We start from the raw sequence: 22,199 nt of genomic DNA, 5'->3' as shown, positions 1-22,199 counted from the left end.
GAGAGAGAGAATGAGAGAGAGAGAGCAGGAGAGGGGGGAGGGTCAGAGGGAGAAGCAGACTCCCTGCCGAGCAGGGAGCCCGATGCGGGACTCGATCCAGGGACTCCAGGATCATGACCTGAGCCGAAGGCAGTCGCTTAACCAACTGAGCCACCCAGGCGCCCCTAGTGTAACCTTTCTTAAGAGAAAACTCTCTCTGGAAGGTCAGGTCTGCCTGAAGTCTCAAGCAGAACTTGAGTAATGCCCAAATCCTGTGAAAAGTTAGGGTCTCTGAAGACCTGTCTGCCTTCTCATCATTATAATAAGTCAAGAAATCTCAAAAGTTATTAACTACAGGCATTTGTGATCAGAGGGAATTTACGTGAAGCCTTAGAAGATAATCATCCAAGTTCTTATACAGAAGATGACATGAACTCCTGTGTTCTCCACCTTCCCTGACCTTCCCCTTGCTAAGCGCAGCCCCACTGACTCCTGCAGTTGGGAGATACGTCACTTGTCATAAATTCAGCTTATTTGATCATACCTGAACTTAAGCCATAACTTTATTGCTTTTCCTCTGAAAAATTTTTTTCTAAGTTCTCACTGCTACACTGATGAGCCTTTGTATATATTGTTAAGAAAACCTGAAGCTGATTCCCGAAGGACTCTTTTAGGTGGGAGGAGGTTATTAGACCTACCACAATCTCTCTCTTTACCTCTCTAGTATTTGGTCACTTGAAATACATTTTTGTTTTTTTCATCTTAATTTCACAGTTAATGAAATTCCATCTTTTCTACACGTGGTCAATAAAAATTGCTTAATTTATTATAGAAACGCACTGCTGAATTTTCAGTTCTATATTGCACTAGGTTTTATTGAGAGAGCTTTTATTTATTTTTAAGATTTATTTATTTAGAGAGAGATGGAGTGTGGGGAGGGAGGGGGAGAGAGAGAGAATCTCAAGCAGATTCCCTATTGATCATTGAGTCCGACACGAGGCTTGATCCCAGGATCCTGAGATCATGATCTGAGCTGAAACCAAGAGTCAGACGCTCAACTGACTGAGCCACCCAGGCGCCCTGAGAGATCTTTTAAAGCCATGGATCAATCTTGTTATTCTTTGGCAAAATAAAATCCAAATCCTTACTGTGGCTCAAAGCCCTACATGTTACCTCTTCTGACTTTTTTTTCCTCCTTCTGCCTCACATTGTGTACCTTCCCTGTGGTCTGCAGCCTTTCCTACCCAGCACCGCTATGCAGGTCTTTCATAGCCCTCCATCCCTGATGCAGAGCACTGGATTTATTGCGGCGAGACAGGAAGGCAGGTAGCTCAGGGAATTCGCTCACTTGTCAGAGAGTCATTACAGGCCTCAGGCCTCATACTCTCCAAACTGAGCAACAGAGTGTGAGTGACCCAGCTACTGTTTCCTAGTATCTATTCTTAGCAAAGAACAAATCTGATAGGGACAGAGAATTTGGTATTGGACTATGGCAATGTGGTATAGATTTTCTTTGACTTGGTCCAGTAGCCAGGGAGAATTTCAATTACTTTTTCTTTTTTTTTAATAAAAGCACTACTTGGTACCATCTTTATTCTGAGAGAGACAGTGGAACCAGAAGGATTTGGGCCCTTCATGGTCACCCAGCACTTACAGTTTGGCAGTAAGAACACTGGGTTAGGGCAGAGGATACTGAGATCTTGTCCTGGCTTTGTCACTGTTGGGTACACATACCTGGCACCTTGAAGACCATACAAATATTTAGGAATAGATGAATGGGTTATGTGTTTGACTAAGTGTCTTTCGTGTCTTTGGGCCCCCTTTCTCTCCACTACAAAATGAACATGTTGGATTATTTTACTTTCAAGACCCTGGGAACTGTGAAGTGGCGTGATCTAAGCTAACAATGTTTTCCAGAGCTCATTCCCACCCTTCACACTAAACCCCTTTGAGCAAGATGAAATTGATAATTAAACCGACTGCCAAATGAAAATATTTTGAAAAGCCATATTTTGCAGTACATGGATCTGGTAAGAATGGTCTAACTTACCTTGATAACAGCTTCAAGTGTCTGTTTTGCTAATACAGAAACCTCTCAGAAACTTCTGAGTTTTTATTTTGTGGTTCTCTAGCTTAGGTTTTGCTTACTGTTCTCTTCACACCTAAGTCTTAGCATGGTGATCTACGCTCTGATTCAAGATGGAACAGGTTGGAGGGTGGCCCGCCCTGGCTCACAGTGGGGAGGGGAGTCTGGTGGGTCCCTCCTGCCCCCGAAAGATCACGCGGGAGGCAGAAGCTGCAGTGGTCCTCTTAGGTCAGCAGGCGGACTTCTCCAGGGCCGCTCTGAGCACGAGGCTTTCATACTCTTCATCCTGCCTTTCTGCAGCACCCACATCTGCTCTGGGGGCTTCCAGCGTGGGTTTCAAAGCCATTCCCAGCTCCACATTGCTGCACTAGTCGTGGTCCCTGCCTTCCAGGCTTCCTGGTCTGACCCAGGATCCTGCTCATCCAGAGGACCGAGAGCTCCAGCAGAGGGTAGGGCATGATAGCCATCTCAGCGTGGCTCACGGTCTCATCTAAGTGATTATCGCTGTCCGCCTGTGCTCCATCCAGCTCCTTTTCCTTAGACCATTTTTCACACTGGCAGTGTGAAAAGAGAGTCATTACAGGCCTCATACTCTCCAAACTGCCATATTTCCTCCTGCTGGGGAGGAAATGAGCCCCCCGCCGTCAGTCTTCCCCAGCGGGCACGCTGATAATCTACAGACACACGCACACATATTTAAGGAATGATGCTATTATGTGAATATCTCAAATTAGATCTTGGACAAATCAGTACTTGACCAATTATATTAGATCAGTCTGCATCATTGTAAAATATGGACTGAAAATAGAAATTCTCTTTCTTAGAGTGTATGTCCGAAGTTCACATATTCACAGATGTTTCAGGAAGAGAGTTTAATGTTCCTAAGTTGCTGGGCTCAGGATGTGCCTTGTTTTATGACACTTACAGGTGATATTTACACAAACCTTATATATCAGCCCTCTTGAATTTGGTTTGTTTTCTACAGTCTTCATGGCTCTAGGTCTTCTGTTTTCTCAGTGTTGGTTCTGAACACTTCACACAGATGGACTCTGTTTAGGATCCAGCAGCGCTGAAAAAGCCCAGCAGCCAGATAACCCAGACAGTCTCAACTTCATTCTGCTTTAAGCCCTTAAATATATGTGAGTCTGCTGCTTCTCTCCCTGAAGCAGCAAAAATAAGCAAGGGTGACCTTTCCATCTTGCTTAAGCAGAACCTAGTCCTTAGAGCCTCCCTTGGAGGATTTATTGGACATTCCCTCACTAATCCTAGCATCCTCATTGCCTGGATTTACCTGCTCCCATCCGCCTTGACTTTCTTTCTCATATACACAGAATTAATACTTAAGGGAAGACTTTAGATTAATTTTTGTGTCTCTGAAATTATGTGGCATAAGCCATAAACACGTCATTGGTCTAGTGATAGCCAACATAGATGTTAGGAAAAATCAGGAACTTGCTCTCTGTATACTGGTGAGAGTGCACATACTTTCTGCTCTGTATTGTCAACGAAGTAGGTTCCGACAAAATGGCTCAAGAGGAAGGAAGTGAAGGAGGCAGGGCTCAGAATATTTAACTCTCTTTTGTTCATGACCACGCCCCTGTAAACAACTTTCACCTTTCTCATTCCTGTTCTCATGTCCCAAAATAAAGTTATAATATAGGAGCTCCCAGTTCTTTTTTTTTTTTTTTAAAGATTTTATTTATTTATTTGAGACAGAGAGAATGAGAGAGAGAGAGAGAGAGCACATGAGAGGGGGGAGGGTCAGAGGGAGAAGCAGACTCCCCGCTGAGCAGGGAGCCCGATGCGGGACTCGATCCCGGGACTCCAGGATCATGACCTGAGCCGAAGGCAGTTGCTTAACCAACTGAGCCACCCAGGCGCCCTAGGAGCTCCCAGTTCTTGAGCAGTTATGATATACCAGGAACTACGTATATGAGACATTTTTACTCTGATGTTTTAAGAAGTGTGCCTGTCAGACAGTTAAGACCTGAGGTTCCTGTCAGAGCTGTGTGAGCCCAGAGCCCATGATCTGGGTTACACGGCCTTTCCATATTTCTTTACCCCAATCCCAGTGATGGGCCAGGCAGGTGCATGTGATCGGAGATAGGAAGGGACGCAATGGGACATTTCATTAGTTTAAGGGGCTGTAGAGGGAGGAGGGGGGCAGAGAGATTAGTTCAGCAGACTTTATCCTCGCACTTCCCCAGCTACTCACTGGGGCTGGTTTTGGAGATTGCCCTTTGTTCTTCTTTTAATTTTTATTTATGTATTTGACAGAGAGCGTGTGCACACAAGCAGGGGGAGTGGCAGGGAGAGGGAGAATCAGGCTCCCCGCTGAGCAAGAATGCGGGACTTGATCCCAGGACCCTGAGATCATGACCTGAGCCAAAGGCAAATGCTCAGCCAACTGAGCCACCCAGGCGTCCCAGAGATTGCCCTTAGCTCTGAACACCTGTTGAAGGAGTTGTATATTTTAGTGTTTCTGAGTACTGATCTATGGTAAAATTTTTGATGATCCCAGTTAGAAAAAATAATGAATTTTACATAAAACTAAAAGTATGAAATTAATGTAATATCCTATATCCTAAAAGATGTCTATCCTGCTATCTTCAAAATCACTGCATAAAAATGTTTAAAAAAATACTTTTTTAGCTTTTACTTTATTTTGTTTTTGATGCTACATGGAAACACTCTTTGAAATCCTAAATTTTGTAACCATAATTCTGACCAAAGTAAAATTGAGAGGGAATGATTCAGGAAGATTAATCCAGCAGGCATGTGCAGAAATGGAAGAACGGAAATATCGGCATTGAAGAGATGAAGAAATTACTGCATAATCCAGCATGGGGATAAGAGCCTGTAGTCACATGGTGGCAAGACTAGAAAGAAGGGATGGGGTGCAAGGCATGTTTCAGAGGAAGACCAGCAGGACTTTGTGCCACAGGAAATAAATGAAAGAAAAGAATTGTTTAAAGACGTTATTTATTTATCTGACAGGGAGAGAGAGAGCACGAGCAGGGGGAGCAGCAGAGGGAGAGGGAGAAGCAGGCTCCCCACTGGGCAGGGAGCCTGATGCAGGCCTCGATCCCAGGACCCTGAGATCATGATCTGAGCTGAAGTCAGACGCTCAACCGACTGAGCTAGCCAGGCATCCTGAAAGAAAAGAACTGTTAAAGGCTCATCGTGATGGTATGGCGAGCTGAGTAGCTGAAGGACACTTAGACAACTGCCTTTAAGTTAACATCCAGTGAGACTTGCACACACCACAAGGGAAGCAGTCCCAAGTGTAGACCCACTGAGAATAGGTGAGGTTCTAGCAGATTAAGGGCTCAGCCGAACACTGCCAAGCTCATAGTAAATGCTTAATAATTGCTATTCACTTCTAGCTGAGATGTTCTTCAACCTTCACAAGGCTCTGAACGTAATCATGGGCAGCTCACTTTAAGAATGCGGAAGCTGAGGTTCGGAGAAGCTAATTCCATGTGTCTAAAAAGTGGTCGGCAGAGTTCTGATCACGAGGACAGAGAACACGAGGGGCACGAGGGTGTTCATCAGACATACTGCTTCAAGTCTTGTGTGGATGATTGGCAGGAGAAACAGAAGAGACAGAAACAGGATCCCCCTGTGACCCCATTGTTAAGACCCTTGTGCAGTTTATTTAATGACAGTGATTTGGCAAACACACACTCAGCCCCCACCCTGCACCAGACACCTGCTCGGTCCCACGTCCTGCCCCAGAGCAGCTCATCACCTGGTGGGAAACGAGGGGTGAGTCTTTCCTGCCGCACTTCCCAAGCTCCAAGTAAGCCAGCTTCCAGTGGGATTCAGCTAATGGATTCAGCGCTCCTTGAAGACTGGGGGTACAGGAGGAGAGGAGAAAGCAGAGTATTTCCTCCCCTTTCTCTGTAGCAAGGGCTCCTGGTCCAGCAGTGAGCATCCCCTCTGTGGCTCTAGCTCCGCTCCGTGTCCCTGCGGTTCCATCAGTCGCTGGGTGACTGATTTCAACACACACTCTTCCATATTGCCTCCAGTGTAAGGACCATAGGGGCCTCCTCCTGCTGCTAATCTCCAGGCTGCCCGCCCCCTGGGGGCCCTTCCAGGTTCCCCCCACCCGGGGAGCTAATGGTGAACATCACATTCCCTGGTGGAAAAACTCAACATAGTTTCTTTACGTAGCTGGACCCTTCCTGACACATTGCTCAGAGAGTGGGAGTTTTTCACTGTGTGTCTGTCAGGCACCACATGATTTCTCTTCATCTTCTGATTCAGCCTTCACAATATTCCACATAGGTTTTTACATGTTTGTGCGACAGGAAAGAAAAGTGTCTCAGGTCACACAGGGTCAGAGTCCAGCCTGGAACTAAGGTCTAATTACTTTTCACTCTCCTGTTTATCCATGTATTCAATGAGCTCATAAACTCTTTAGAGTCTGGGTCTGTCTCCTCTGTGGTCTGGCACATTGGGAACAGTGGGGGTAGAAGCTTACTAATATTGATGAACTGGGTAATTGTGTAGCAAGTATTCAGCCCCAGGAGACCTGTCCTCTAATGGCATGCTTTAACTTTTTCAGCTGCGCGCTCCCATCCACGGTCTCTCATCCCGTCCAGCACGGGAGACTCATGAGAGAGGGGAGAGCCAGCAGGAGTGAGGAGGCACCACAGGGGTAGAAATGCTTGCTCCTAGGGAAGGGTGGCCACCAAGCTTCACAAGTGACAAAGCCTCAAGGTTTGAGAAACAGAGCCAAGGATTTATTTTGGGAGGGCAGAGCAGAGACAGGCATGGTAACCAGACATCAGAGACGTGCCCTGGATAATCTCTTTCTGAGATGAACCACGGAATACTCAAAACAGGGCTGAGTACAAAGAAACAGAGCTGGGTAGGAATGGGAAAAGAATGTAAGTCGCAGCCAACTGGCTTAGCTACAGTACGAGATGCCTGATGGAGTCCAAGGACCTAGATGCCTGACGGAATCCAAGGACCTACCTGGGAGAGGAGCTCTGGGACCCAAACCCGGGGCCGACGGCCCTCCATGGGAGCGGCCAATTGTTAGTGGCATGGAAGCTCACACCAGAGAATTCAATTCCTTCCAATATTTTAGCCCTTTGGTATGAAACTATACATGCTCTTTATCAACCTCTGATGAGGATGACACCATGCCCAGCTCAGCTCCAAAGCATTATGAGGACAAGGACAGCTTGCATCGTTTGTGGCTCAGCCTGTGGGTGGGGGCAGACAACATCCTCTCTACTGGAAACTATAGGATCTATTGGACTCCCTCTGCTTTTCAAGAAAAGTGTGGCATTTCCCCAGGACTCTCACACTCCTAGCATCCATTGGGTTTGAACAAGACAGGTTTGCCCTGGGAGATTACTGGAGATGCTTTGACCTGCCTTCCAGCTCCTTTCTTTCCGAGAAAGATTGTGCATTATTTCCTATGTTTGGCCTCGCTCTCATCTTCTTGTACCTTCCCATCCAAATAATAAATGTATTCTTTCCCTACTTAAGAAGAAAGAAAAACTTAGAGGAACTGGTCTCGCAGAGACAAGGAAGGAATGTGAAGAAGGGAAAGTTCAATAGAATACAATTCAGCAGTAAAGTTATTATTTTTCTCCAGGCTTATTAAGATATAACTGGTATATAACATCGTGTAAGTTTAAGTTGTACAATGTGATGATTGGATACACATACATGTTGCAAAGTGTTTACCAAAGTCGGGGTGTTAGCATATCCTTTCCCTGCATGTAATTATCATCTTGTTCTTGTTAGCTTGAGAACATTTAAGCTCTACTCTCGGAGCAGCTTCCAAGTGTACAATACAGTATCGCTAACTATAGTCACCAGGCTTGTAACTCCAATCCCAGAATGTGTTCATCCAATAACCAAAAGTTTGTACTGTCTGATCAACATAGCCCCATTTCCCCCGCCCCTCCCTCCCTGGCAACCACAATTCTACTCTCTGTTTCTGTGTATTTGGCTTTTAAAATTCTTTAAATTTTATTATTTTTTTAAAAGTTCCATGTACTTATTTGTCAGAGAGAGAGAGCGAGCACAAGCATGAGCAGGGGGAGTGGCAGGTAGAGGGAGAAGCAGGCTCCCCGCTGAGCAGGGAGCCCGATGCGGGACTCGATCCCAGGACCCTGGGATCATGACCTGAGCCGAAGGCAGACATTTAACCAACTGAGCCACTCAGGTGTCCCTGTATTTGGCTTTTTTTAGATTCTATATAAAAATGAGATCATACAGTATTTGTCTTTCTCTATCTGACTTACTTCACTCAAGGTCCATGCAAGTTGTCACAAATGGCAAGATTTCCTTCTTTCTCTTTCTCTTTCCTTCTTTCCTTTCTGTGTGTGCGCGTGCGTGCGTGTGTGTATAACAACAAAATAAATAAATGAAGAAAATGCGGTATATCTCATCTTCTTCATTTATTTATTCTTCAGGGGACGCAGGTTGTTTCCATGTCTTGACTATTATGAAGAAAGCTGCAGTGAACATGGTGGGGGGCAGATAACTCTGAAATAGTGATTTTATTTCCTTTAGACATATTCACAGAATGGAATTGCTGAATCATATGATAGTTCTATTTTTAGTTTTTTGAAGAAACTCCATACCATTTTCCATAATGACTGTAGCAATTTACATTCCCACCAACAGGGCACAAGGGTTTTCTTTTGTCTATATACTCACCAATTCTTCTTAGCACTTGTCTTTTTAATAATATTCATTCTGGCATGTGTGAGGTGGTATCTCACTATGGTTTTTATTTGCATTTCCCTGATGATCAGTGATGTTGAGTATCTTTTCATGTGTCTGTTGGCCATCTGTAAGTCTTACTTGGGGGAAAAAAACTCTATTCAAGTCTTTTGTTAATTTTTCATCAAAATACTTTTTTTTTTTTTTTTGCTATTGAGTTGAGTTCCTAATATATTTTGGGTATTAACCCCTTGTTGGACATAGGGTTTGCAGATATTTTCTTGTGTTTCATAGGTTTCCTTTCACTTTATTGTTTCTTTGCTGTGCAGAAGCATTTTAGGTTTCTTGCTTGTGCTTTTGGCATCATGTCCAAAAGGTCACTGCTAAAACCTATGTCAAGGAACTTCTTCCATCTGTTTTCTTCTAGGAGTTTCACAGTTTCAGGTCTTATATTTAAATCTTTAATCCATGTTGAGTTAGTTTTAGTGAGTGGTGTAAGATAGGGGCCCATTTTTATTCTCTTGCTGGTGGATATCCAGTTTTCCCACCCCACTTACTAAAGAAACCACCCTTTCCTCCGCTAACTGCACACACGTGGGCTTATTTCTGGGCTCTCTATTCCATTCCCATTGATCTAAGTGTCTTTATGCCAGTACCATGCTGTTTTGTAATACAGTGAGGGATCAGAAAATGTGATGCTGCCAGCGTTGTTCTTCTTTCTTGGGATTGCTTTGGCTCTTTGAGGTCTTTTGTGATTCCATATGAATTTGAGGATTGTTTTTGTTATGTCTGTGAAAAATGTCGTTGAAATTTTGATAGGGATTCATTGACCTGTATGTAGATTGCTTTGGGTAGTACAGACATTTTAACAATATTAATTCTTCTATGAGCAGAGAATAGCTTTCCATTTATTTGTGACTTCAATTTTTTCATCAAAGTCTTATAGTTTTCATTATGCAGATCTTTCACCTCTTTGGTTAAATTTATTCTAAGTATTTAATTATTTCTTTTACAGAGGTAAAATTGGTAGATAACATTATATTAGTTTCAGGTGTACAACATAATAATTCAGTATTTGTATACACTACATTCAAGTCTTCAATCCATTATGAGTTAATTTTCATGCATGGTGTAAGACAGTGGTCTAATTTTATTCTTTTGCATGTGGCTGTTGTATTTTCCCAACACCATTTGTTGAAGAAACTGTGATTATCTAGGTCATCTGATTTATTCTTCCAAGGCCCTGTTGCTGATGGTGTACCAAGAACTGCCCATGCTCCAAAGGCAGTGATCTCAGTCAGCACAATCTCAGGCTGATTGGAAGTCAGATAGCCAGGCAGCAATGTTTAAAATATGCAAATATATACAGTCCTATGGAACCACAATCAGACCAGATCTGGAGGTGTCTCCGCAGGTGAGAGTTTGAAAAATTGGGGCTTCAGACAAGTATGTAAGCTCCTTTCTGGGAGGTACCAGTTTGTTAGTATTTTTGAGCATTTTTGGATCCATATTCATCAGAGATATTGACCTGATATATTTTTTTTTTTTGTAGTGTCCTTATCTGGTTTTGGTATCAGGATAATCTGGCTTCATAAAAGTCTGAGAGTATTCCTCTTCCTCAATTTTTTTGGAAGAATTTGAGAAGAATTAGAATTAATTCTTCCTTAAATGTTTGGTAGAATTCACCAGTGAAATCATCTAATCCTGGGCTGTTCTTTTTTGGGAGGTTTTGATTATTGATTCAATCTCCTTACTCATTATTGACCTGTTCAGAATTTCTATTTATTCATGATTCAGATTTATTACCTTATATATTTCCAGGAATTTACTCATTTCTTCTAGGTTGTCCAATTGTTGGCATATAATTGTTCATAGTAGCCTTTTATAATCCTTTGTATTTTGGGGTATTAATTATAATGTCTCCTCTTTCATTTACAATTCATTTATATGAGCCCTCTGTCTTTTTTTTCCCCCTTTTCTTTTAAGATTTTATTTTTAAGTAATCTCTACACCGAACGGGGGTCTTGAACTCACAACCCTGAGATCAAGAGTCCCATGCTCCACTGACTGAACCAGCCAGGCACCCCATTTGTCTTTTTTTCTATTTTCTTTATCTAGTTAAGGTCTTCTCAATTTCATTTATCTTTAAAAAAAAAAAAAACTCTTAGTTGCATTTATCTTTTCTAGTCTTTTACTATTCTCTGTTTCATTGATTTCTTCTCTAGTCTATTATTTTCGTCCTTCTGCTGTGGCCTTTGTTTTCTTTTTCTAATTCTTGCAGGTATAAAATTAAGTTGTTTATTTGAGACCTTTTTTCCTTAATATAGATATTATTACTATAAATTTTCCTCTTGGAACTGCTTTTGCTGCACTCCATATGTTTTGGTATGTTGTATTTTCATTTTATTCATCTTAAGATACAAATTTTTATTTTCTTCTTTTGATTTCTACTTTGATCATTGGTTGTTCAGGACTATATTGTTTAATTTCCACATGTTTGTGAATTTTCCAGTTTTCCTCCTGTTATTGATTTCTAGTTTCATAACTTTGGGGTTATGAAAAGTTGCTTAATATGATTTCAGTCTTCTTAGGTTTGTTGAGACTTGCTTTGTGGCCCAAAATCTATCTATCAATCGATCTAACCCGGAGAATATTCCAGGTGCATTTGAGAAGAATGTGTGTTCTGATGGTATTGGATGGAGTGTTCTGTGTATGTTTTTAAGTCCATTTTGTCTAAACTGTTATTCAGGTCCTTAGTTTCCTTATTGATCTTCCATGTGCATGATCGATCCAATGCTGAAAACAGAGCATTGAAGTCCCCTACTATTATTGTATTGCTGTTTATTTCTTTTTTTTTGGTCCTACTAATATTTGCTTTATATATGTAGGTGTTCTGATGTTGAGTGCAAAAATACAATCTTGGCTGAGAAAAGAGAGAGAGGTAGGGTGTTGGTTAGAGGAGAACACATGGATTAGTAGGTGGGATAAAGTTATGGCAGGATAACATTGGAGAACAGGTAGATGTATGAGACTTGTATTCAACAAGGACAGCCTTTCTTGAAGAAAGGAGTAAAAGAGTAAGAATGTGATGAAAAGGAGTTGGTAGAGTGGAGAAGGGCAATAGGAAAAGTTCATGACTAGGTTACTCTAAATGCTTTACACTAGTTTATGTCTTATTAGCCTCTTATTAGGTCAAATACAGATGACTAAAATAGCACTTAGGAGCTCAACACTCTGTTTTCTCTCTGATCTATTTCCTACCTTTCCTTCCTATGCTCTGCATAATAGAGAGATACACTTCCTAGGATCTCTTCCTCTGGCCTCATAGTAACTTTAAGTAATTTGTGTCATTGGTAGAGAAGGAGAGAGAAGGAGGAACGGATGAGTTAAGGTATTTTTTTCTCTCCCTTTTCCTCTCTGCTTCTTATGGTGTCTGGCAGCAGTTACATCTTCACCGTAGCTCAAGATCCTAAAAAGCTGTGTTCTCAGCTTTCAACTAGCCACTCCCATCTTCTGGCACCTTCCACATAGCCTGGTTTCTAGAGTCTGGCATGTTTCTGTTACATTTCTGGTGTTCCTACTCTCTAGGTTGCCTCAACACCTCCCATTGGCTGTTCATCATTTCTACCACATATTGCTTACATTAAATTTACTCTCTTGGAAAGAACTAAAGTGATTTCTCTCTTCCCAGTCAGATGCTGACTGATAAAGCATCCACCCTGTGGAAATCATTTATATGACCACATGTAAGGTGTGATTCTAGAGCCAAAATAGATTTACCTTAACTAGATGTCTTCTTTCTGAGAAACACACTCCACTGTAGCCAAACCTTTCCAAAATATAGATCATCAACCATTCTAATATTCCCTTTTCCAGAATCACTATTGATGATAAATGGTTATGATATTGCACACTCAATTTTTAAATTATTTTTCAGTTATTGAATATAATTAACCATGTAATTGAATTCAAAGTGAATTTAAGCTAATAGAAGAAAGCTGAAAAATGAAGGGATGGCTTTTAAAAGGAAAATGTGTCTGAATCCTATGAGTATATTGAAGATATGGAACGCTGCATAAATAGAGGAATTTGCTCACTCATCCAGATGGTCATTTCTGTCCTGAGCTGTGCTATGGACGCATGCACTGAGGGCATTCAGAGTCCTCCCACTTCTAGATTGGAAAACAATTGTCAGACTAAAATATTCAGGTGCATTTTGAATTCTATGTTGTGAAGTTTCATTGTAACACTGGGATTCAGACTGGTTCACACAGCTGTGAGGAATCAGGAAATGGGAACAAGGTCACAGAAAGGGGTGATAGAACGTATATACACCATACCCACAGCCTACTTAGGGCACAAAATGGGTTTCCTTTGAGAATGCATTCTCTTAGGGCGCCTGGTGGCTCAATCGGTTGAGCATCCAGCTCTTGGTTTGGCTCAGGTCATGCCCAGGGTTGTGGGGTCCAGCCCCGTGTCAGGCTCTGCACTCAGCATAGAGTCTGCTTGATATTCTCTCCCTCTCCCTCTGCCCCTCCCCACTGTGTGCTCCCCCTCAAATAAATAAATAAATTTTTTTTAAAAAAGGATTATTTGAGTGACATCTTCCTGGTGAGGGATTACAGACCTGCCCTAGCCTTCTAGTTATTTTCTTTGAAATCTTCTGGCTTATGAGTCACTGTTTATATTACCAGGTTAATTAAGTCATTAATGTACAGTCATTCCTATTTTATAGATAATGAAAATGGGGTATAGAATATTTACTGGCCAAAGCTGGTTTCTGGTTCACCTGTGAGTAGAGCAAAGCAGGGCCTCCTTCTGGTGCCTGGCATCACCTCTCTCCATGCCCAGGTCCAAGCCCTCGTTGCTCTGGACATGCATGGAGCTTCCCTCCTACTGCCTTGGCAGTGGACCTGTCATTGCTCCAAGCTGAGTGATGATGGAAAGCTCATCAGTACCCATAGCTCCAATTAATTCAGAGGGAAGTAGCTTAGGTATGAATTCTTGAAAAAATTTTGAAATGCCCGTTTGAGAGTCTTGAACATTCTGTTATATGATACTGTTAACTTGTGCCTTTATGTCTTGTCTCTGTTGGCAAACTACTCCACAGAGTGTCTTTCTGTAACAAGGTACTCTACCACTTACTAGCTGTGTTACCTTGAGAAAGTGATTTAAACTCCCTAAGTTTAATTTCTTCATCTGTAAATACTGGATAATAAAGGTCATTATATTAAGGGTTTTGTGAGGCTTAAATGAGAGAGTGTATAGAAAGCTCTTGGCATGGATCTAGAAGTACAAGCTTGAGATATAAGAGTAGTGACAGTGGTTATGGTCATTGGGGGGAAGACACTGAAATGGTATTCCTACAAAATCTTTCACATAAATCATCTCACTGTATCTTTCTAACAGGAGGATCATCTCCATTTTACCGATGAGGAAACCTGTAGAACTTCAATCACGGGCTCAAGACCAGGCTGGTAAGTGCCCGGGAGGACACTCCCGTGTCTTCACACTCTAAATTCCCTCTGCTTTCCACTACAGCAAGTGGCCCTCCCCATCACAGCCATTAACTGGAAATGTATTCTGCTTTCATGGTGTATGGAGGTCAGCAGAGTTGTGCAGGGGCAGACACAGGGGTTTCAGAGACAAGAACATGGAGAGGTTTCTAGCTTGGCTGTTGACTAGAATGTTGACTCCAGATAATGATGTCTAATAATACATATCTGTTAGTACTATGTCCCTTGCACTGTGCTGGCTGCTTTACACAGTACCTTTACCCTTCACAGTCATGCTCCAAGGGAGGTATTTATTATCATCATCATTTATACATTAAAAAACTGGGGATTGGAGAGGGAACATAGCTTGCTTAAGATAATATCTTGGCCAGTGGTTAAGGTCAATGCTTGAATCCAAGGCTTGTGCTTCTTTCTGTGGGTCCCACTGATTGTAATTGATGTAGCTAGCCCCCAGTTTCCTTCCCTGTAAATACTAAAGAATACCTACATTGCAGTACTGTGTGAGGGTGGGACGAGGTAACATAAAATAAAGTACTTAGAATAAGGCCTGGCACATAGCAAACAATAGAATTCTAGTTCTCTTCCTCTTTGTTTATCTGAGGAAACAGTGACCCAGAAAGAAAAGAGGAAAACAGGTGTAAAGCCTCTGGACTTACCTCTGAGTGACATCTGCAGGCAGCTCAGTGACATTAGAATTGGATTGTTCTTGGGTCAAAAGGGCCACCGCTCTGTGTGTTCTGTTCATAGATCAGCTGTTATGAGGGAGGCGGTGATAGATCATAAATTTCCAGATTTAAATGTTACAATTAAAAATTTCTTAAAACTTTTCTACTAGATTGTTACTCTTATTCTATTACTTTTGTCTTGAAATGTTATATAACTCTTGAATCGGTGAAAGTTTAATTTTTGAAGACCAACTGTTTATCTCCATTCTGAAATAGCCAAATGTTCCATCAATAGCAAAAACAATGTTCTGTGTCCATTGAGGACAGACATGAGCAATACCAAGACAGAAGGAATGCAGAGAGTGAAGCGAGGTCCTGTTGGATCTCAGTAAGAGAGTAGTAACTTTTTCATGTCAATCCAGTGCTAACAGCACTCATGTTAGTATTGAGATACTTTCTCAGGAATGGAATGTGATACATCACCATCTAAAAAAATCATAAATAAGGGGTAAGTACAGCATCAAGACTCCTGAATGTCTGTGTAGCTTACTAAAAATTAGTGTGGTGGTCTGCTCTCATTAATTCTTTACACAGTGAATGTGCATCTGCATCCAGAATTTTATTTTCAACTTTAGGAAATAATGAGAAGAGGTACATTCATACAGTCTCAAATGAATATTAAAAGAAATCGACTCTATCTTTCAAGTGTTTATTAAGAAGTCACTCTGTATAAGTTGCTACACAAGGTTACATGCCTACAGACATTAAACAAAAACAAAATCCCAGCTTTCAAGAGCCTCATGATTTAACTGTGTTGGAGAGACCAGAAAATAAACTAATAATCACATTGCATGATGTGAGGAGTCATGCAGAAAGCCATGGAAAGAAGCATATGGGAGACACATAAGTAAAAAAGCTTAGAGATGAGGGGTTGATGTTGAGCCAACTTTGAAGTACTGGACCACTTTGCCAGGCAAAAAAAGTAGAAAAGTAAATACTAGATAGCGGGGGTAGCATCTCCAAGAACATGGAGAGGTAGTAGTTTGGAAGTGATCAGTGAATGTGTGAAATGATTAAGCTTGGGATCAGGGCTGGATAGGAGGAATCTTATACACTGGGGGAGGATGGAAGATTTAAGTTACTGGAAGTCTTAATAAGGTCCCAGAGCACATATTGTGTGAGTCAGAGTCGTAACAAGGTTTGTGAACTGTCCGTGGAGTGAGTGGTTGGAATAGAGGGCCAAGGAAGGTCAGTGGATAGAGGGGGTCAAGGAACTTTGATGGCAGGGTATTCTATGGGCCATCATGTGGACGCTGATGTTCCTCCAGATACTGGAAGTTCGTAGAAGTACAGAGGAAGATTGTGATCATGGTGTCAGTGCCCAGGGTCCCCTCCTCTGCTCCCAGGAGCCAGTCCTGCATAGCTGGGTTGATCAGAATTAGTGAAAATCCATCGTCTTGAACCTCAGCTGTTTCCTCAGAGCTGCACAGGAAAGCTGTTGTGATTTCTAGGTAAAGCCCACTCTCAAATCCTTCACAACTATTCCCAACCTTCAAAATCCACCTCCAGGCCTTCATGGATCTGCTTCCTCCTCCTTCTCAGCAGATTTCCCCACCTCCTGCTTATCGGGCCAAACTGAGGTCCGCATGGAGTAAACACCTGCTTCTTTCCCCACCTAAACGCTGGTCCGCATCTACACTACTCCTCTTTGTGCCCCATTCCCCTCGGCTATGAAAACGGGGTAATAATTCTACGCATTTAGTAATGCTTTGCAGAGGAGATTAAATAGCATGGAATCCCTAGGCAGGTGTAGTGCAGAGTGGTCAATACTGATTCGCTATCATCCTTGCTGGGCTGTTGTCCAAACCTGGCCCCAGCGCCTATCCTCGCGCCATCCCAGACCACCTCAGGGGCCTGGCTTCCAGTTAGCTCATCTCTCCCCTGTCCTTTCTGTGTATTCCTCTCCAGTGCTCTTTTCTCTTAGCATAGAAGATCAATTCTCTCACATCTGAAAAAGGAAAAATAAACCCCAAACCTTCTTCCTCTGTTTTCTGTTCCTAAGGCACTCCCTCTGTTTTCCCTTTGCTTTACGTCCAGCTCCCGGAAAGCTACCAGAACCTTCTGTGTCCACCTCCTTCTTTAATACGAAGCCCCCACATTCTGGCCTCTACTCCGCAGAAACTGCTTTTCAAATCTGCATGTAACGTGCCAGATACTAAATCCAATGGATGCTGTTTGGTTCCCTTGGGGACAGTGACACTGTCAGGAATCCCCTCCACACCCTCCCCCGCCCTCCCTCCCCCACGTCCCTCCTCCTCTCTTTCTCCTTGCTTGATTTGATTTTCACATCATCACAAGTGCTCCTGCTTAGCATGGTATTTGATCCATGTACAGTGCTCAATAAACATTTGTGGAACTCATACAATGCCCTTGAGGATGACAGCATGTTGAGCAAAGATGAGTTTTCTTTGGGGATTAAGTACATCTTAGTGTCTAAGGACTATTACGTCTGAGCGACAGACATGCTCAAGACAGAAAGCTCCTCAATCAGTGTAGAAATTAGGCCATTCCCTGAACTGTCTTAATAGGATTAAAAGCCTGTGAGCCAGTTCCCAATTAACAATATTTAAAACTATCCAGGTTTTATTTGTTCTCTCTCTTTAGCAGAAAGAGACAAAGGACAATGTGAATTCTGTTTATTATCTTGTCTTATTCTTACTAGGTCATGAAAGTATTGATTGTAAAAGGGCTCCTGGCTGCCCCGCAGTTAAAAGTACCCGGGTACAGTTAGGTGAAGCTTCAGCCTGCCCTGTTCGTGCCAGTGTCTCCATCGGCAAACAAAGGGCCATTTCAGGTTCCCCAGCTGGCACCGACTGTGGTTAAGACGCACCCATTCAGAGGATCTCAAATCTCTGATTAGCATGCAGAGGATTTGTCAATATTTCAGTGAATCATCCCGTCCAGTCTGTGTATCTGTAAGCACAGCAGAATCCGATATGGTGACAAAGGCTTATTACCACAGCCCTATAAACAGCAGAATCTGCATTCCCAGGCCCACTCTGTCCACGGACCTACACATGGACCCACCACATCTGTTTCTCCTGTTCATTAGTTATTTGTTAATTAACTTATTCACTCATTCATGTCTTAACACACACTCTAAATAGACTAGACAGCATCATTTTTGCACACACGTAGACTCGGTCCTGGCGAATCCTAGTTCCAGAATCCTCAGTGATGTCTACAAGGCAGCAAAACCATTCCATGACTCCTTCTTTATATCTGACCTTTCTCTCCCAAATGACGTGGCTCTGATCTAGGTCCTTGTTGCCTATCGCCCAGACTACTCTTACCGTGTTCTGACTAAGTCACAGTTCGGGTTCCCTGGAAAACAGGCTGAATGGAGTTTAGGATGCAGGATAGTTATTAAGAAGTGCCCTTGGGATCAATACCCGTGAAAGGGAGGAGAGGAAAGAAGGAGTGGAAAAAGACAGAAGTCAGGCCGTAGTTAGATTGAAGGACAGCCTAGGTCCCCCGCCCACCCCATGGGAAGCTCGCAAGCGAGAACGAATGACCATCATAGCTGTCCCAGCTGAGACAAGGTATCTAGTTCTTTACAGTCCTGTACAGAGCAGTCTTTGGGTGTGAGTTCTTCTACATGGGGCCTGACCGTGGCCAAGGCAGCTCTCTGCAGGTGAGCCAATCCATGGCAAGCGTGATAAATGTAGGCTGTCTCTGAACAACACTCCCTACAGGGCTCCGCCTACCCGAGGAGCACATCCCACTGCTCACCATAACCAGCTTCCCTCCCTTCACCATCTCCCACTGGAATCCACCACACACATGCCCGGGCTAACCTTCTGACAGCCTAGGCTTCGTCATATCCTATTACTGCTCAGAAACCTTCCCAGGCTTTCATTGGGCTAGCAAATTCAATAAAATTAAATTTGGCTAAATCTCCATTATTTCCCCCCAAATGACATTTTTAAGTTTTATCCACGATACTTACTTATGAACCTTCCATTTAGCCAAACCATAATCCCTAAACCAGTTCAGGCCACTGCTGAGCCATATGAACAGTGTGACTATAAGAGTAGAGTGGACTGTCTGGAAAGGCATTTTCACAAAGGATCTATGTTCATGCTCCATCCCCATTCTTATCTTAGCTTCCGATGTTTGCTCCCTGAACGCCCCTTTCCCCAGTCTCTAACTGTAAAATCCTATTGTTTCTCAAGACCCGGTGGATGATACTATTTCTCCCACATAATTTCTCATGTAGAGAATGTGCCGTGACTTTATGAACCAGGACATTTACTATTCAATTTTGCCTGATTCAGTGTGCTGCAGTGTATCTCACCCTCCCCTCAAAACTGCAGACGACCTTGCACTGGGGAGGCTTCTGAGACGTCACAGGTGTGGGGACTGGATTCTGTGTCTTGGCCATCTCAGAGAACACTTGCAGGAGGGAAAACTTGAATAGGACCAGGGGTCTTAAAACCATGAAACTGGAGTGGGACAGGACCGTAAAAATTTAAATCCCTGACAAATTGCATACCTTGGGCAAGACACACCCCTCCCCCAACACAAGGGAAGACAGCCTCTAGCCATTTACACTGTAAATAGGAAGCTGAAGAGTCCATGAGTCCAATGATGTGGGACCTACATGTGCCATTTATAGTTGGGTTTCATGTATAAAATGAGCAGATGGATCAGATGGTTTCCAAGGGTCCTTCATGAGCTACAGCCGGGGACCTATATTTGCGGGGCCACTCTTCTGATGTTTGTGTGTGAGAGCTCTTTGCGGGCCCAGGCTTTGCCTTGATCATTTGCCCATCCCTGAGAGAACAGTAGCTTATGCATAGTGGATATTCAGTGAATCTTCAGTAAGTGGTATTGAAGCAATCCTTCATCATAAGTCAGTTCGCCATGAGGAAAATTAACTCAGGTATTTCTTTTCAGGGGATGGATTTAATCAGAGAAATAAAACATTTCCAGTGAATAAGCTTTAAAGATACCTTGGTATGTGGTCCTCTCATTTTCCCATCCTCTTGACAGCTGTCTGCTGAAAGGGCCAGACATTGCAGTATAGAATTATATGCTCAAATGTGGTAAAGTCCCAGAGTCTGGGGTGAGCTTTTATTATCTTTGGGGGGGTAGGGGGGTCATAATTAAGTGACAGAACAAATTTAAAGCAGTTGTCCCAACATATAGTAAGCATTTGATAAATGCCAGCTATTGCTTACTATTTCAGTAACATCTGTTTCCGGAGGTTGACCTTAAATAACACAGTTCAAACCCAACTGTTTGTAAAAGCTCAAACAACAGAACAGATGAAAGTGGAGATGCTCATGCAGGGGGGTGGTTGCCAGGGCTGCTGGTCTTCCCTGCTCCCCTCCTCCGTCCATTCCACAGGCTAGGGCCCTACCTGGCTCCAGTGAATACAGCTGAAAATCAGCATTATATTCGATGATAGCGGAAGTCCCTCCTGGTTTGGATTCCATGGTTCTGTGATTGAAGTCTGCAGTGAATCTGGAACCCCAAGCAGCAGGCCAGGTAGATCCCAGTGTAATAAATAGCTGGGCATAGGCTGAGTTCCCCAGGGCTGCTACTGAGCTCTGTACACACAGCCTGTAGAAATGCAACAGAGACGAATTATCTTAAAGAGGAGAGAACGATCATGTCCTCTGAGATGGTCACAGTATTCAAGGTTTTTGTTTTGTTTTGTTTTACATTAAATGGGTATATCAGTCAGGGTCTTGGGAGACACCACACCCTAAGAGTAAAGCAAAGGGAATTTTACAGAGAGATGGTTTGAGAGGCTCTGGGTAGGTTCCAGGAACCCACATGGAGTGGTGAAGAATTCTGGGACTAGAAATGGCAGGAAGTGTCTACCCTCATTTGGCTTGAAGAGGTAGGAGGAGGTGGTTTTTAGCGAAACTCAGCAAAATTTATAGTTGTGGGAGTAATGGTGGCCTTTGCGGAATGCTGATACTACAATCCCCTCAAAATAAATACTCCTGTCTCTCTCTGTCTCCCCTCCCACTTACCAATATCTGGTCAGTAAGAGTCACCTGCAAAATCCAATCAGAAGCTAGAGAGTGAACAAGTGTGAGTGAAACAGTTGAAGGCGTCAGTGTATTTGCAGAAGCAAACAGCAATATCCAAAACATTAGGTGATCCTGTATATGCTACCTATCAAGACTGTAGGTACATGTGAAGGACGGATCGTAGACAGATCCAGGAAGGCTGAGTGAAAAGTCTGCAGCAGAAAATGCAATGGGAAGGGCGCCTGGGTGGCTCAGTTGGTTAAGCGACTGCCTTCGCCTCAGGTCATGATCCTGGAGTCCCTGGATCGAGTCCCGCATCGGGCTCCCTGCTTGGCGGGGAGTCTGCTTCTCCCTCTGACCCTCCCCCCTCTCATGTGCTCTCTCTCTCATTCTCTCTCTCAAATAAATAAATAAAAAAAAAATCTTAAAAAAAAAAAAAAAGAAAGAAAATGCAATGGGAAGTCATTACCTTGAGTTGTAGAGAATGATTGAGGGAATCCTAAGAAAAATGATAGAAAAGTTGGGGCAACAGTATTATGAGAGCTTGAAAGAAAGTGCATGGGAAGAAGATAGGGAATAAAATGGGGAAGGGGTTTAATGTCATGGGTCATAATAACATGCTTAGTCAGGTCAGTCAAAGGCCCCTTCATCTGCGGATGCCATCACTGAAAGTAGAACCAAATGATAACTTGGGGTAAGTGATGTCATGTTTATTATGCTCTTCACTCTCCATGAGAAGTGTGCCAAGTCTTAAATTATGGTCCAACCCTGGGAATTGAGAAGTAGGGGCTAAATATGAAATATACGGTGAGAAGGAGAATAACAGAATTTGAAAACCATAAATAGAAGAATACGAAACATACAAAGCATGGTTTATAAATACGTTCCATTTTTGCTGCTATCCAAGATAAGCATTTGTGTAACTTATTTAGGATGTTAAGCTGTTTATCTCATGGAGCCAGAAGGGAAGGTCATCTTGCTGTTATTATAGGTTCGTAACTGCTGTTCACAGTATGATACAGTTTGTTTGCAATAGGCGGACATTAGGGCACTTTCTGTTGTTTTTAAAGTAGACATTATGGCTTTCCTCTTTCTTCAGTTAAGAAGGGTTTAAACTTCTGGCTCTAGAGAAAGACATGTATCATATGACCTCACTGATATGAGGAATTCTTAATCGCAGGAAACAAACTGAGGGTTGCTGGAGTGGGGGGTG

General features: G+C 42.8%; 2 long non-coding RNA genes across 2 annotated transcripts in view; one reads left to right on the top strand and one right to left on the bottom strand.

The window, feature by feature from the left end:
• Window positions 1-12,838: 12,838 nt before the first annotated feature.
• LOC145716354 (uncharacterized) lies at window positions 12,839-20,033 on the bottom strand. The gene is made up of 4 exons (XR_014138986.1): window positions 19,955-20,033; window positions 17,717-17,912; window positions 14,931-15,026; window positions 12,839-13,687 (listed from the first exon to the last, which is right to left on the bottom strand). It is a non-coding gene; the product is annotated as an uncharacterized LOC145716354 (long non-coding RNA).
• Window positions 14,066-22,199, top strand: part of LOC145716357 (uncharacterized) — a 129,073-nt gene continuing 120,939 nt past the window's right edge. Inside the window, exon 1 of the long non-coding RNA XR_014138989.1 lies at window positions 14,066-14,235. This is a non-coding gene — a long non-coding RNA (uncharacterized LOC145716357). The remainder of the gene's footprint in view (window positions 14,236-22,199) is intronic.

Source organism: Leptonychotes weddellii, chromosome 11 (assembly GCF_054177405.1).
Source record: "Leptonychotes weddellii isolate Sample4059 chromosome 11, ASM5417740v2, whole genome shotgun sequence".
Classification (NCBI taxonomy): Eukaryota; Metazoa; Chordata; class Mammalia; order Carnivora; family Phocidae; genus Leptonychotes; species Leptonychotes weddellii.
Note: the sequence above shows the minus strand (reverse complement) of the source record. Positions and strands in the feature narration are given on the sequence as shown.